The following is a 13,528-nucleotide window of genomic DNA, read 5'->3' as shown; positions in this document are numbered from 1 at the left end:
TGAGCTATGTGCCAGTGTTTTTTTTTTAATAATGGTTGCGTATCCTTCCTGATTGCTGGAGGGGGGGATTTGAAGTGCTTTTAGGTATTCAAATTTGTGTTGTTCAGCAGCTTTTTTCCACTGGAAAGCTGCTAGACCTGGAAAACGCCTCTGTTCCTCTGCCAGTTTTCAGGATGCAGATATATTTTGGCAGAATGTACATCCCAAAGGTTAATGCAGAGCCGGGCCTGCAGAATCTGCACTCTTGTAGCTGAGGGCTGCTTGCTCATATACTTCCGTGCAACCACACACTGGAGGAGAAACAAACGGGGGCTAGACACAAGGTCAGGGAAAGGAGAAAAACATGAGAATATTAAGCTTCCACTCCAATGAGGGGGTGCACACTAATATTCAAGGTGTTATTCTTTATTTGCCTATATGAGGCCCCCCAAAAATTCAGAATTCCTGAGGAAAAGCCCAAATTCCAGGATTTTGAGTTCAGGATTTTGTTTTGTTTTTGGAAATCCCAAATATTTTTCATTATACCTATAGGACCATTACAGTCGAGGCCCGGGGGGGGGGGTTGCTTTTAGAAATGCACCTCCTCAAAAGATCCCCAATTTTTAATAACATAGGACCTGGGGGGGCACTTCTATGGACCCCCAAAGAAAGTGCCCCCATCCATTGTTTCCAGTGGTATGGGGGAAAGCAAAAATAAAAAACATTGGTATCAAACCGGAGTCTCTGCAGTAGAAACTGAGCGGGGGGGGGGCATTCCAAGCCCAGCAGACCCAGTGCCCCTATAGCAATGCCAGTTCAACCGATCCAAGCAAAGGGTGGGGTGGGGTGAGATGCAAGCATAGCAGAACCAGTGCACATACAGAGTGCCCAGCACAGCCAGTGCCATTGTGGTGACGCCAGCTCAACAAATCAACAAGCAAGGGAGGGGTTCTAAGCCCACCATAGTCGACGCATGTACAGAATGCTCTTAAGAACCAGTGCATGTACAGATTGCCCGAAGAAGGTGTTTCCAATCTCCGTTGTTTTCAGTGGAGGAAAAAATTATTTTAAGGGAAAGCACTTAGTTTTAATGGGCACTAATTTAATGGGCATTGCACTGGTATGCTCACCACACTGGACTTGGAATGCACGCCAGAATCTTCTGGCTCCCTGCCGCTGAAGACAGTATTGGTCTCAGTGGTAGGGTTGCTAAATCCCAGGTAGGGTTTGAAGCTCCCAGCATTTCAGCTGCTACAGAGATCAGCTGACCTGGAAGAAACACATCGCTAAAATTAGAAGACCATGCTATTCAAACAATAAGCTCATCAACGTATAGAATCGGTCCACTCAATCATTGGGATATATCTTGGTCGTACAAGTCTATGTCGTTATACCTACAAGTACTACATGATTATCCTCTTAAAAGGGCTTTCCTTCTGGCTCGATTAAATATTTTCCCTTCAAATTCATCAAGATGTCATTGCCCTCAAATTCCTTGTAACAAGAGAACTTGTCTGCATGGATGCAGTGTCTCAGACACACTCCTACATCTATTATTCACTTACCCTAAATTTCTGATGTACCAACATTAAGTTGGGGTCTATCTGAAAAAACTGAGGTATAAGTGCCCAAGAGAAGCATATGGTGAAGGAAGAGTCTTTAGAAATCGGGGACACTGCAAAAATTTCGCTGATCATTTCACGGACAAACCTATCTCTGATGCAGACTGGTTGTATTCTATAACACGCTATCACTGTTATTCCTATGCCTCTGTTTGGAAAATTTTGCCATTTGTCGAATGCACATCGAACTCTTTGCCAATAAATGTTTCCAGAATCTGAAGAAATACATCACATCCCCAGTGAACTCCCTCTCCTCCTCAAACTCCACCCTCTCTGAAAACCATCCCAAATCTCCAGGAATTTCCAAGCTGGAGGTGGCAACACAATCGGTGAATAAACATGAGGCAGAACTTCCACACACTCATGCCTTCACTTTAAAATTCTCCAGTAACGGGCCCTGAAATTTTAATTACTTACATTAGGGAAAGATTTGCAGCAGTATCTGGGATTGTGACCCTGTCCTGTTTTTGCAGGACAGAGCACAGATGCATTTGTAGCCAAAAGTTGCCAACCTCCAGGTGGAATCTGGAGACCTCCCCAGGCTCCACGACCAACGTCTCCAGGAATTTCCCAACTCAAAGTTGGCAACAGAACCCTATTCTTGCCTGATCATCTCATCCCTGCTTCAGACAGGCCCTGGGAGTGACTTATTTATCTCTTGACCCCGTGAGCCTGATTTCTGGAGCTACCTGTCACCTAGCCGACTACACTCGGCGTGTCTTCCTGAACATTGATCCCGAGCGGATGAGCTGGAAATAGAAAACTAATGCCTGTCGGAGGACGGCAACCGATGGAAGGTCAAAAATGAGATTAGCAAGAAGCTTGCTGTCTTTCGCTGCTCCGGCCTTTGACGGTGTACATTTGCAACAGGTTGTGAAGAATTAGGTATGCACAAGGTGTGGGGCTTGGGGTTACCTAACAGGATGTCACACCCCACTCCCTCCAGCCCAATAAGTGCATAGCTAGGTTTGCCAGCTCCAAATTGGGAGGTTTCTGAAGATGTGGAGATGGAGCCTGAGGATGGTTCATGCCATAAAGTTCACCCTCCAAAACAGCCGTTTTCTACAGGGAAACTTACCTTTCTGGTTTGGAGAGCGCCTGTAATTCTAAGAGAGCCTTTTTCAACCAATTGACCATGGAAGAACCCCTGCTGAGAGCTACTTAGAGTACAGGCATGAGAAAACATTATGTGTTGGGTCGTATATCCTGCATAAGGAATATTATATGGAATCACCATTCATTGCCATAACAAGGGCTTACTTTGGCCATCCATCAATTTGTAAAGTAATCTGCATATCAGTCCAACACGCATTTTTTAAATGATAAACTGGTGTGCCATTTTCCTTGTCTATTTGCATGGGTAATTAATGGGTAATTAATTTTTGCCTACGTTTTCACGACAGCTGCTGGTAAAGATTTTGTTTCCGAACAAAGTCTCATTTCACGTCCAAAGAGAAACCAAACAAACAAGACGTAATAGCAGCTCATCTCTGCAGATCCGGAGCGTGCAAAAATAATCATTCAGCAGCCACGGGGACGATGTTAACTAAAATTTAATCAGCGTGGCCAGTCCAATTCTAGGGGCATCCGACCCCCATCTGACCGCCATTGTTTAGTGTGGAGAAACAAGACTAGAGAATCTCTCATTGGAAAAGTTATGGAGGGCAATCTTTTATTTCCCTCGCAGCTAAAGACATATGTCAACAGTCTGGTAGTTGGCATCTGCAATCCTTTGCCACCTTGAATTCGAGCCACCCCAAAACATTTTGAAAGGTGGGCTCACTTTTGTGAGCACATGATATAAGGAACACCGTTTCTCAAGCAGAGCTCCACCTGGTCCCTCTTAAATTCCTCCTGGATTTCCAACACCAACAATGAATGGCAATTTGCTCCAACTGCCTTGTAGGACTCCTCTTTCTTGCAGGGGGTCTGAATTAATATTCTGATAACCTCATTTGTCTGCAGCTTCAACTCAGGGGAGCCTTACGGAAGCCAAGAATTTATTTTATTTTATTGGGAGGAATTTGCCCATTCGGGGGCTGTTCCGAGGCGAACCTCCCCTAATTGCAACTTCTGTATTTTAAAACATCTTAATTATCAAGTGCGATCTCACGTTGCTTGAGACGGCACTACTGCATTAATTGTAATGTGTCTTCGAGCCTGGGGTTGGGGGAAGGGGAGACTCCTTGGGGAGTCAATTAGATTTTTTTGTCACGGAGGGGAACAGGTGTTTGCTGCTAATTCTAAACTCTGGCCTTGAAGTGGGGAAAGTTCTGGCCATTCCACTCCTGCCAAAATAAATCTCTTAATCATATTTATTTGCAAACCAGATTGGGAGAGGCTGTCGTTCTTTTTCCCTCTGTAAACGCAGCCTCTTCAGGGACTCCCCAGAGGCTGTGTCCAGCTTCCACGTGGCAGCATAAGCCAAATTGTCCCCGTCACGTTGACAGCTGTTTTAGAATAATGTAATAGAAAGACTTATACCTGCCAATCCCAGGAGCATTTGGGGGTGGGCCCTGATGAGGAAGAACAGCATGGATACTGTGATGTCACTGCCGGATGTGATGTCACTTAAACATGTCACTTCTAGGTGATCATCCAGGAGTGATTTGCAGCCCTGCTACGCTCTAGGGTTATGTACAATCTTTACCTATGGCCTTCACCATAGAGATCTGGAAAATTCCTAGAGTGTTGTGGACGCTTCGATGTTTTCCCTCCCATTTTTTCTCCCGCTGCTCCAGTGATCGAGCACGGGTGTGGGAGGGCAGGGATAGAAGTAGACAAGCAACTGGAAAGCCTAGGTACCACCCCATCCGCTCCTTGTATAAGTTGAGTTCACCCCAAAATCCACAGTGATACCTTAAGAGCTTTGGAACTCATAATCTATAGTGTCATCAATCCCATCCGCTGGGGTGGAAACAAAATTTAAGTTGCTCTCACTCCACACCACTCCAAATATGTCAGAAAACGTTAAAACATTTGCCAGTTCGTGGGGAGAATTGACATGGTCCTATACCAGTCGGTCAACCCGAGACTTTTTCGAAATGTCATTATGTTACAGATCTTCCCATTGGAGCAGCTAGTTCTCAGACTTCAGGGAAGTTATAAAAAGGAATCCCTACCCATAGAAAAGCAGCTTATCAGTGAAACTCACTCTTCTCCCCAAAGCAATATCATTCTCCTCGTCTACATTTTTTCCCCACAACAACCTGTGAGGGAGGTTAGCTTGAGAAAGAACAGTTGTCCCAAGATCCCTCCAAGCCTTTCTACGGCAGAACGGGGTTCAAAACCGGAGTCTCCCAGATCCTGCCGCACGGCACAGGCTCTAGAAAGAGCAGAAATGTTTCTCCAGCCTCGGTCGCCAGAGCAAGATGGATGGTCTTCGAGGGCTGACGGCAGAGGGCCAGCCCCGCTCTGCAGCTCCCCGGCCTCTCCAACGGGGCGTCAGGCGGTGCTTTATCATCAGCATTAGACAAACTTAACAGTACGCCGGCCGGCTCTCTGCTCCGACTCCCGGAGTTTAATGCCCATCATTTTCTTATGTTCTGGAAACCACATTAGGGGCATAATGGGACTTGCCCGGCATTATTTGTCAAACCTAATTGTGCCTTTGAACGCCGCCTTCAGCCTTTAAGATGCAGAGCGCCGGACTTTTAATGCCACCATAGGGGACACGTATCTCTCGGTCTATTTTTCTCGGTCTGCAGGAAGCATCTTCGGTAGCGAACAGCGCTCTACGTTTCTCCGGGCTCCCAGCCTGATCCTTTCTGGGGTAAAGGGAGGCATTTATTTGGCTTTATATTTGGGGGAGCATGTTTAAAAGATTCCCGGTGGCCTTACCAGCCTGTAGTTGAGTGCCTGCTCCAGTGCTGCTTGGAAACATCAACGGGACGGTCTTGGGTTAGGCAGGGCGCAAAAAGGGATTCTGGAAGACAAACGGCTCAATCATAGCGGGTTTCGGTCAAAGGGAAACAGAAGCCATACCATGCCAAGCATTGTGAACATATCATCATTGCGATACATATCTTGTCACATAGTTTCATCTTTGTTGGTATCTGGCAAGATCTGTAGAGTGCATGATTCAAAGGCATGTGAGGAGTATCCTGCAGGGGGCATCAGAGGAGATGTGAATTTAGCATAGTTAGAATAGGAACTGCCTGATTCTTTTCAAATAGACGGAATGAAGACAGCAGAACAGTTACAGTTAATTAGCTCTCTCCCCCCCCCCACTTCTTTCTATACAAAGTTTGTTTCTCTTCTTAATAAACTTATTTATTCTTTTAAGCAGCTTAGTGCTCTGCCGTGTTGCATATTCAAACTCTGCCAACAGTTTTCATGTTGGTAGATGAACTGACCCATAGCAAGAGTCTCTGTTTTATCAGTACCTGCAAGCACCACTGGAATTCTGACACAGTGGGGTGGAGACAGCCGCAAGATGGCTTCCACAGGAGGTGGAGCCAGCCACAAAATGGCAGCCCCAGCTTACGCTCAGTCAGCACAGTCTCTGGAGAACTGTGTTTGATTCCCTGCTCCTCCACATGTGGCCAACTGGGTGACCTTGGGCTAGTCACAGTCATTTAAGAGCTGTTCTCACACAGGAGTTCTCTTAGGGCTTTCCCAGCCCCACCTGACTTCACAGAACGTCTATTGTGGGGAGAAGAAGTGAAGACAATTATAAATGGCTTTGAGGCTCTTTTGGGTAGCGAAAAGCAGAGTATAAAAAACAGCTATTTATTTTGTGGGAGGGACTTGGGCACCCCTGCACAATAAGATTGCCATCTGATTAGAAAACATCAGGCTCGTGTGCGTCCAAAAGGGCCCATCAGAAACATGGTATTTTTCCTAGCACAGCAACGAGCATCGTGACCTAATTGTACAGGATGGGGGTGGAAGGGAGGCCGGCCTCCTCAGCCTGCTTTCCTTCTCTCAAAGACCTCGCCCATCCCACGCACCACTTTCTCAGACAGCTTCTTCTCACCGCTCTCCAGCTTCTTTTGTGGTTTTCTAGCAGGCTTGAAATCTCTCTTCTGCATGCTTTTTTTCCTGCAGCAGACAAGGGGCCTAGGTGTCATCCGTCCTGACCTAAATTAATTCACACTTCCCTTTCTAGTCTGCATACGCCGCTCCAGCTCTGCGATTGAGGCGCTCGGCCCCTCGATGTAGAAAACACGTACAATTGCGAAAGCCACGCTTGAGCAAATCCCCCGCCGTTACCCACACCGCTGCAGTTTTACCTGGAAGGTAAATCATGTCTTTGGATTTCCCGGGCAAGCTTAAAACAGGTCCATCCAGACCAGAGCTCTCTGCCCTGGCTGGCAGTGACTCACAAACGGAGAATTGATCTCTGACTGAATGGCCAAGTACCTGCTTGGCATGCAGAAGGTCCCAGGTTCAACCTCCAGTATCTGTACTGCAGTTGAAAGGACCACAGGAGAGGCACAGGAGAGCTGTGGCCAGTCAGAGCAGGCAATACTGCAGTACAGCAGCTTCATCCCTACAAGGCCAAGAAAGATCACCCTTGAAGGTTAAGTCTCTAACTGTTTGCCTGAATGTATATACGGTTCTAGCTCATCTCCAGAAAACAGGTTAGTTCCCCTGGAGAAAAGGGCTGCTTTGGAGGGGGGGACTCCACAGTATTATACAACACTGACGTCCCTTCCCACCCCCAAAATATCCAGGTATTTCCCAATCCAGAGCTGGCCGCCCTACCTCTGGATTCAGACCATCTCTCAACCTGCTGGTCCTGTTAAGTCTGCCACAGCCAGCCTCTCTGAAACCTGTGGGAGATTCTCCACTGATGAACCTGGAGCAGGTAAGACCAGAGCTCAAAAAACAAACAAACAAACAAAACCCACCCCCCTCCCTTTCTACCCCCCTCCCTTTTTTTTTGGCTAACGATCTCAAGCTCTGCAGCATTTATCTCCTTCCCCTCTTTGTGCATCTCTCCATTCTCCTCCTTCCCTCCCTCCCCTTCTTTTCCTGCCCACCTTTATAGCTTTCATAAGCTAATCAGGCATTTTACGGGGTGAAACATCTCTATAAGATCTCCCATTTATCAGCTGCGTGATAACCCCCCTCCACACACACACACACACACACACACACACACAGAAAAAGGGGATAATTGAGGCTGCATAATTGATGTGCGCAATGACAGCGGATAGAAAAAGGGCCCGGTAGCCAGGTCACTTCATTAGCATGCATTACATTCAACGGGACTGCCCTCGTTCCCTCGTCTTTATTAATGGGTTAATCCTGTCCGATCTGCCCGCGTAAGGCATGGTTTAACGCCTGCCCTATGAAAATACAGAGGCCTGCTTCAGGGTGAGGTGGTTGGGTTTGTGTGTGTGTGTTTTTTTAAATATGCTAAGGCCATCGAAAGAGCCTCTTGTGGTGCAGGGTGGTAAGGGAGCTGACTTGCTGTCTGAAGCTCTGACCATGAGGCTGGGAGTTCGATCCCAGCAGCCGGCTCAAGGTTGACTCAGCCTTCCATCCTTCCGAGGTCAGTAAAATGAGGACCCAGCTTGCTTGATGGGGGGTAAACGGTAATGACTGGGGAAGGCACTGGCAAACCACCCCGTATTGAGTCTGCCAAGAAAATGCTTGAGGGCATCACCCCAAGGGTCAGACATGACTCGGTGCTTGCACAGGGGATACCTTTACCTTTAAGGCCATCTAACTGCCATGCGCAGTCAGGTCCCTCAGTGGCCAAGCAAATTTTGGTTTCCAGTGGCTTAGAAAATGGCTGCCCTCCCTATGAATTCATGAAGCTGCTAGGTGTTGAGTCAACGCCTTGGCCAACAGGTAGGGTGGCCAGGTTCCCACCAGGTTCTGGCAGGTGTGAGGAGTGGAATCTCATTTGGGGCTGCCCAGTGGAGAAATATGGACATAGTATAGTAGGCAGGTTTGGAGACCACCTAGGACAGGGGTAGTCAAACTGCGAATGCTGGCAGGGGCTTCTGGGAATTGTAGTCCATGGACATCTGGAGGGCCGCAGTTTGACTACCCCTGACCTAGGAAGACCGTGCAGAGGAAGGAAAAGGCAAACAAATTTTGCTTCTCCCTCACTTTGAAAGCCCCTTGCTGGGGTTGCCATAACTCAACTGCATCTCAGTGATACATAGGGACACATTGTGCTTCGAAAATGAGTTTATGAGTATGGGAAATGGACAGCTTTTTAAACAAATGGCTAAGCCAGGGATTCCCAACCAGGATGTTGTGATAAATTAGTGGGTTTGGGGTTGCAGTTTGGGCTCTCGGTCTCCAGAAGGTTCTGCATCACTGTTATGCTCTTAATGTCAGGAAAGAACAGAAAAAGAGGACAAAAACATCAGAGCCTTCTGACGAACTAAACCGGATTATTCGTCCATATGGAAAATTAAACAAGGCCCCATACATTTACTTACACAGACTGGTATAGTGGTTACGATTGGTGAATTCGTATCTGAAGAACTGTGTTTGATTCCTCACCGCTCCACATGCAGCCAGCCGTGTGACCTTGCACCTGTCGCAGTTCTCTCAGAGCTCTCTCAGACTCACCTGCCTCACAAGGTGCTTGTTGTGGGGAGAGGAAGGGAAGTTCCATTAAGATTCCTTCTAGTAGAGGAAAGCAGCATATAAGAACCAACTCTTCTTTAAAACTGACTTCATACTTAACTAGCTAGACTTGGCCACTTTCAAATCCCAGGGCATATCAAAGAGCAGGGATAGCCAAACTGGCTTTCAGGAGGTGATGATATCACTTTACTCTGCTCTGGTTCGGCCTCACTTGGAGTGCTGTGTTCAGTTTTGGGCACCACAGTTGAAGAGGGATGTAGACAAACTGGAGCATGTCCAGAGGAGGGCAACAAAGATGGTGAGGGGTTTGGAGACCAAGACATATGAAGAAAGGTTGGGGGAGCTTGGCCTGTTTAGCCTGGAGAGGAGTCAACTGAGAGGGGATCTGATAACCATCTTCAAGTATTTAAAAGGCTGCCATGTAGAGGTTGGAGCAGAATTGGTCTCTCTTGCCCCAAAGGGACGGACCAGAACAAATGGGATGAAATTAATTCAAAAGAAATTCTGTCTAAACCTCTGGAAGAAGTTCCTGACAGTTAGAGCGGTTCCTCAGTGGAACAGGCTTCCTCGGGAGGTGGTGGGTTCTCCATCTTTGGAAATTTTTAAACAGAGGCTGGAGAGCCATCTGACAGAGAGGCTGATTCTGTAAAGGCTCAAGAGGGTGGCAGGTTACGGTGGATGAGCAATAGGTTTGGGAGTGTCCTGCATAGAACAGGGGGTTGGACAAGATGACCGATGTGATACAATGAGATACCTAGGTCCATTCCGCACAGATTCTTTGTAGCAGGAGTGTGGCAAATTGAAATCACTACAAAAATGTGGTTATGCACAACATCGTAGGCAATTTGCCACACTCCTGAAACCAATCCTCAAGAAGCGTTTTGTTGTAGCGGTTTCAGGGAAATCCCAAAAAGTGGATTCACCCTCCGGAAAGCACTACACTCTTGCAACCAATCTGCAATACTAGCAGAAAAGTTCTGTACGCTACCATTGTTGTGGTTTCTGCAAAGTCCCTCCCCCTGGCTCTCTCCTCTGATCTTCCGGCAAAGCGATCGCCATTTTTTTTCTCGGAGCGAGCGGAGATCAACAAATCGGCGAGCCTTCATTTACCCAGCGAGGCTTCCCCGGCTGCAGTCCCTCCCCAGAGCTGTTTTAAGTCACCAAGCACCAAGCAACACACAGCCCTGTTTGCTGGTTTATTTTCCCTTTATTTTTCACTCTATTTTCGGCCCAAAATCACGCCCGTGCGGGGGGTGGGTGGATTTTTTTTTCACTCGGGGGGAGCGTGGCAACGATGAAACGGCAGCTCAAACACCACCTGCTAGCTAGATGGGTCTCTCCATTGCAACAAATCAACGCAGATTAGTTGCAACGTGTTTTTTTTTTTAACCTGCCTTAAAGGGAAAGGGACTTTTCGGAAGCATGATAACGGCTGCCCATTGGCTACTCATTTGATTGACAGCCAGGGGCAGAACAAAGCTCGGCAAATATAGCTTCCTGGATAGCGATTTTTGCTGAGACCAGAAACCTGTGGGAAACAATAGAAACACAACTGGATTCCACTACAAAGGCAGGTATGCATAACGATGAATTCCACTATTTAAAATGGCGTTTTTTCATTCTGAAACCAATTCGCAACATAGATCCTGGTGCGGAATGGCCCCTATTATTCTGTTACTCTATGATTCTAGATGTCCATGGACTGCAATTCCCATGAGCCTCTGCCTGGTCATGTGCTGGCAGGGGCTCATGGTAACTGTAGTAGTCCATGGCCATCTGAAAAGCCCCCAGTTTGGCCACCCACGTCAAAGAGGTGCAAAATAAGGAAATGTTTCCAACTCACACTTGGCTAAGAATGGTCCTTTCACAGTGGTCTTCTCCTTGTATCTCCCCCCCCCCCCCAAAAAAAGATGATGGTGCTCACAGATCTAATTGATCCGTACTGAGTGCTATATAAATTAGTCATTATAGGGGAGCCCATTGAAGAACCTGCTAGGAGTTAAAAAAATAAAGCCCCCCCCCCGAATTTCGGGAAAAGAATAGATTTGAATAATATGCAAATTGGCTGCATGTTATTAACAAGGTGTCAAGTTTTGACCGTCTGCGTTATTGTGGGAATAAATGAGTTTTGACACAAATATGTACGAAATGCATCGATTCCTTCCCCCCTACACGCAAATGTTGTAATGAGATGTTGCCGGCCGCTCCTCGGACTGAGAAAGATTTTGATGAGCATTAGGCGCAAAAACAGAGCCGCCGATCAATTATTAATGGATTCATTAATGCCGTCCGAGGCGTAATCGTAATTATTTCCTTTTCCCAGGTAACGCTCCCGCCACCAACAACCCGCCTCCTGATGCCGGCCCCTCCGAAGACAGATCCTTCTCCCCGCTTTGCATTTTTAATTCCCCCCCCCCCCAAATGAGAAGGCGCAACGCGGAGACAAAAATAATCAGCCCATGATCAGCTCTGGAGGAGATCAAAACGGCGCCAAGGCAAGGATGGAGCCTCCTGCCTTTAACGAGGTCTGACAAATATTATCTGAACGCTCCTCATAATCTGTCCTTTTTCATTTCAGCTCCCCTCGGTGAACGGAACGCCATTAGGCCTGGCCTGGTCTGCATCCTGAAAGAGAAAAACAGGTCAGTGCTTCTTAATGCTGGCCGCTGCACTCTTGAGGAGATTTGCACTGCGCTGGCATGGGCTCCGGAGAGGCACGGGGAAGATGTGTCCAGAAACTGCCTGTCGCCTTAGGACAAACAGCTGCTAGAGGAACTTGTTGGCCACGTTCACCGGCTGGGGAATCCATGGTTGATCCAGTCCAGCCCGGTCGCCAGATGTCCTTGTTTCCCATCCTGGCCCGGTTTCTGGACGGATCGCGGCGGAATCACACCAAGATGGCCAGTGACCTGGATGGAAATTCCCCTCTCCAAAGCTGTCCGCTCCAATGGAAGTTCCAAAGAGCATCCAGAAGGTTGCCAAAGGGGACTTGTAACTAACTTGTTAGACATCCAGGTGGGACCTGGAGTTCTCCCAGAATTTTACAACTGATCTCCGGAGATCGGTTCCCCTGGAGGAAATGGCTGCTTGGGAGGGTGGAAGCTGAGCAGGGTTGCCAACCTCCCGGCTGGAAGGTGTTCAGACTAAAGAGAAACTAGGGAAAACTGGGGAATATGCTTAAGAATGACATGCCAGTTTTCTGTACTTAGGAAGGGGCTCTGTGCCCATTCTTTGGTGAACAAATAGGAGTCAGATAGTTGCATGTTTCTACGCGGTCCCCATTAACAAATATTGCTGTAAAATTGGGTAAGCATACTTTGCATTTAATGTAATATTTGGAGTATATATTAATAATTATTTCAGGAGGGATTTTGATGCAGCGGTTGTGTATGTTATGTTATTTAGCGGGATGCTGAAGGAATTTTTCGAGCGAGAATCCTTTGACTCATGGTAAGTAGAACCGAGGAGCTTATAGTTTTATGTTTCTAAATGAATTCTGATTGTAACAATTATAATTCTGTTTGTAGACTTCCTTTGAAGGAATCCCCCACAAAGTTCTGAAGAATGGAAATGTTTGTTTCCCGGTCTGCGTTTTGACGATTTGTTAAAAGACCCAGAAGAGAAAGATATTTGGCAGCTTTTTTTCATTTTGTTTGGGGAATCAAGCAAGCTGACGATTCCTTGGTTGCTCTAACCTCCAGGCTGGGCCTAGAGACTTCTAAGTTATACTACATCACCTCACTTCAGAAAGCATTTAATTGACTAAACAGCAGAAGTCTTTCCTGGATCTATCCAGCCACCAGTGACTCTCCAGGGTCTCAGATAGAGATCTTTCACTTCACCTTATTTCTGGACTTTTCAACTGTAGATGCTAGGGATTGAACTTGAGATCTCCCACATGCCCTTCCAATGGGCCACACCTTCTTCCCACAACTGTAAGTGTCAAGAGCCAGCTTGGTGTAGGGGTTAGGAGCACCGACTTCTAATTTGGTGAGCCGGGTTTGATTCCCCGCTCCCACACATGCAGCCAGCTGGGTGATCTTGGGCTAGTCAACACTGATAAAGCAGTTCTGACTGAGCAGGAATATCAGGGATCTCTCAGCCCCACCTCCCTCACAGGACGTGGGGAGAGGAAAGGGAAGGCAAATGTAAACTGAGACTCCTTCGGGTAGAGAAAAGTGGCATATAAGAACCAGCTCTTTTTCTTCTTCTTCAAATGAAGTGAACAATTGTGGTTGTTCTTTCAAGCCCCCAGAACTCCTCTGCCCCCCCCCCCTGACTCACTTGCATCCACTTGCTGCTTCAAGACTGCCCCCAGCCCAAGCTCTGACCTCCCCCACATTAGTGCTGCAAAGTAGTCTTTGCTCACA

The sequence above is a fragment of the Paroedura picta genome, chromosome 18, assembly GCF_049243985.1.
Source record: "Paroedura picta isolate Pp20150507F chromosome 18, Ppicta_v3.0, whole genome shotgun sequence".
NCBI lineage: Eukaryota > Metazoa > Chordata > Lepidosauria > Squamata > Gekkonidae > Paroedura > Paroedura picta.
This window is presented reverse-complemented; position numbering follows the sequence as displayed.